General features: G+C 50.2%; 1 pseudogene; it reads right to left on the bottom strand.

The window, feature by feature from the left end:
• The window catches only part of LOC109301642, a 66,287-nt pseudogene extending 63,225 nt beyond the window's left edge, over nt 1-3,062 (bottom strand).
• Between the last annotated feature and the right edge of the window lie 930 nt (nt 3,063-3,992).

The raw sequence follows: 3,992 nt of genomic DNA, 5'->3' as shown, positions 1-3,992 counted from the left end.
GATCTTTAAGAAGAGGCTTGATGACTACCTGGCTGGACTCATTTGAGTCCAGTCTTTTTCTCCCGCCCAGGCGGGGGGTCGGACTTGAAGATCTACAAGGTCCCTTCTGTCCCTACTTCTATGATTCTATGAACAGGCTTTCTCAAGGGGAACCTAACCATGTCCTGCCTGGTAACTGCCTACAGAAATCCATAACCTAGAGTAGGGCTGCCCAGCTGGTGGCCTATGGCTCCCATGTAGCCACTGTCCCCCCATCATTGCAGCTACAGCAGCAGCAGGGGGCTCTGGGATCTCCCTCCTTCCTCTGGCTACTATTTCCTGTCCCCACCCAAGGTGGTGAGGAGGTGCGGTGCAACTTGTGAGTCTGGGTGAGCCCACAGCTTGTAGCTCCTATTAGTGACTTTGGAAAAGCAAACATACCATCCAGAGCTGCAGTTATCTGCTCCATGGAGGGCTCCGGGTGGTTTCTCAGCAAAGCGTACATGGACATCACCATTCCAGGGGTGCAGAAGCCACATTGACAGCCATGGCACTTGGCCAGCCTTTCCTGGAACGAAACAGAAGAGAAGACTCTGCCTTCAAAGCCTGGCTTCACTGACTTGCCTGATAGCAATATTCAGTACTTCCTTTTATGTAGCATTTGAAAAATCACAGCCTGGCCATTGAGAACCTAGAACACGGGGTGCAGGCACCTTAGGAAAGGGCCAGGGCTGGCTCTCACTTTTACCCAGGCACGTCCAGAGATGTTGATGGGGTTCCTTGGTCTAAGTGCACCAAGCAGAACAAGGCACAGGGCCTCTTCAGGTTAGGGACTAGCCTCACTGCAAATGGGGGAACTCTGTAGCAGGAGACCCCTATCCCTCCTACTAGGAGTGAGAGTGTGCAATGCCACAAAGAGGCTAGCTGCAGGGCAGTCACTCTGTTACTACAGGAGAGAGGCAGCTGGTAAGGAGAGGTAAAGTAGCAGGCCAGAGCAATAGGCCTATTAATCAGGGTGGAAGAGGAAACTGGAGCCTGGCCCTGAAGACCAGCAGTCAGGTGACCAGAAGGGGGAGGAGGAAGGGCTATATAAGCCTAGCCCAGGGCCAAAGGCTCAGACTGGCCCTGACTCTGAAGAGAGAAGAAGGAGCTGGGGAATGCCTTCTCAAGAAATGTATTTGTTGAATTGAGTTGTTTATAGCCTGACTAGCAATTCCAGATGGTTAAGAAGCCACAGGCAGGGTGCCTGGGAGATGCGCTGTATCAAGAAAGGCTAAGGCCCAGGGAAAGAGCCCTGCCAGGGTCTGGGACCCAGGGGACTATGTGGGGGCTGAAGCTGAGCAGGAGAGAGATAGGGCCAGGGGCCCAGCATTAAGAGGACAAGGCCCTTGAAGGTTCTGGGACCCAGGGGCCTGTGTGGGGTCAGAGCAGAAAGAGACAGAGACAGAGACCCCTGCAAGAGTCGGGGCCCTGCAACAGCTGCATGGGCAGAAGCCAAGTTCTGCGAGGCCCTGGGGTCCAGACCACAGAGAGCCCTCAAGGCAGTCAAGGCCTAGAGGGCCACAGTTCAGGGCTAATAAGCCCCGAGACATGAAGGCAAGTGAAGCAGGGCTGCGGAGCCCATGGACGAGGGAAGGATCAGTAGCATAACATCTTGTTCAGGTGGGGATCAGGGCCACAAGGAAGCTGCCCAGGGATGAGCTAGACAGAGGAAAGCACCAGGGGCCTACTCTCATCTCTGAGAGCAGCCTCCCATATCTTATTCAAACATCAAGGCATGGTAGGCCAATATAGGAGGGTGGACTGACAGCCCAATGGGGCAGGTCAGGAATGGAGTGTCCTCTACAGCACAGGTTCTCAAACGTTTTCCAACAATGATTATAATAAAAATTAAATCTGCCATTACAAAATTTCTCCTGTGTACCTGCCAGAGATGTTTTGTGTATCCCCAGTTTGGGAACCCCTGCTCTAGGAGATGCTACAGCTGTGCTCCGGAGGTGGATCCTGTCACAACACCTAGCAAATCAGATGCTGGACCCAACAGGGACCATTCCTACCCTCAAGGCCCTTAGAAAACAGTATGAGGCATGCAAGAGAGAAAAGTGATTTAAAAAGTAAAAGCTATCTGGGCCACATTATATGTTGGAGGTACAGGCCTGAGTTGAGGGAGTGTGGAGTACAGCATGCTCACTGCAGTACAGCTGACAGATCTTCTGGTTGCAGCAGAGAATGGAGCAGGGTGATGCTCCCACCCCTTGCTATTATGCCCTAAGAGCTAGCAGAAATAAATCTCCGTGTTGTGGAGACTGCAGTTACTTCCAGACCCTGCATAGGATTCCAAGTAGCAGCTCCCTCCTTGTTCCAAATTCCCTCCTGTGCACCAATGCATAGCCTGGCCCTTCACCTAGATCTCTTGCTATGACAATTCCCAGCAGCATCTCCCTTCATAATCAAGAGGAGCCAGAATTCTTCCTAGCAGAGGTGTCAAATGTGTGGCCCATGGGCATGTGCCCTGCCACAAAATCCTGGGGTCCATTAGACATGGCCATTGGTGGCAGGGGGTGAAGCAAGGGCTGTGCTGGTGGTGGCTTCTCTTGCCCTACCACTTGTCGTGCACCTGCAATGGCAAGTAGCTGCTTGTCCTGCCACCTCCATCACAGACCCCATTTCCTCTACTGCTGCTGGTCTTACTGGTGTCACCTCTGCTACTGCTGCTGACACCTCCACCATTTGCCTCATGGATCTGGCCCATCTGGAGCTCCATGGTCCAGATCTGGCCCAGGACACAGGATGTATTTGACACTCCTGTCTTACAATAATTGTATACTGGAGAGAATCACTGAACCTCCACACAACGTCCTACCATCAGTGCAGATATGGCCAGACTACAGGAAAGGAAGAAGAAAAACAGTTTGACCAGTGCTACACAGTACCTGAACTGGGTGAATCCTGGTTTTTGTGCTTCCAACACCTTCCACAGTGGTGACTGCAGCGCCATGCAGCGAGCATATGGGGAGCAGGCAGGAGTTGGCAGGATAATGTCTTTGGAACGTGAAGGAGAATCTTGGCATTTAAAATGGTGTAACACGACATTTGGAAGGGGAAGGAGGGGGCTAGTCACAGAGAACAAAGCACAAACAGATTACATTCTGCCTAGTATATAACTTCTGGAACTGGACCACAGGGCACTGGGGGAAAGAGACATGTATGAGAAGCAGTTGGACATAACCCTGCCCACCACACACAATTGCGTGCCTTCAATATATACCATAAATCCGACACTCAACATGCCCAAAATTTTATTAGGCCTCCTAAAATAATGAAACAAAGGGATCACATAGGTGAGTGCAACATCACTGAAGGAAAAGAGTTCCCATAGCCAGGGACCCACTCAGAGTCCTGCCATGGGCAATGTTACAGAGACACAATTTCCTGCGCTCATCACAGAACACAAGGGGAGCTTTGCCAGAGAGGGGAAGGGCAAGATGTGGAAAATAAATAAGGACTTTCCTCAAGTGCCAAATCCTAACATCAAATTCAAGTAAGGACAAGGGAGTCTCAACTTTTCAAAAGTTGCTAAGAGAGCTGCTGTAATCTCAAAAGAGCAAAATCTTAGGCTAGGAAATACAATGTCCCCATTCTCTGAACAAATACAAGCTTTGGCAATGGGAGGTGAATGTGAGGAAATTTACTGTCTTTGTCACAAGGTAAATTGTGGGACTAAGTCTGGTGTATCAAAATGTTTCTGCACAGAAAAAAACTCACAAAAGCCTTGTACAACTACCAAATTATCCAGCAGAGCCCAAAAGTAGAAGTCTAAATTAAAAGGGAACCCCCCCAACCTTCTCCAATTAACAACGGCTTTCTGTGAACAATAAATTACTTCCTTATCACATGGAAACTGGGTCATATGTGGATATCATCACTGTACAGGCTCCGCAGCCCCCTATTCCACAGCCATTTTTCGTTCCTGTGAGACAAACTGCAAAAGAGGTGGTTAAGGCAGAAAGTGC

Source organism: Gavialis gangeticus, unplaced genomic scaffold (genome assembly GCF_001723915.1).
Source record: "Gavialis gangeticus isolate Ggan-Ray unplaced genomic scaffold, GavGan_comp1, whole genome shotgun sequence".
Taxonomy (NCBI): domain Eukaryota; kingdom Metazoa; phylum Chordata; order Crocodylia; family Gavialidae; genus Gavialis; species Gavialis gangeticus.
The sequence above is the reverse complement of the archived record's forward strand: the minus strand, read 5'-3'. Positions and strand labels throughout refer to the sequence as shown.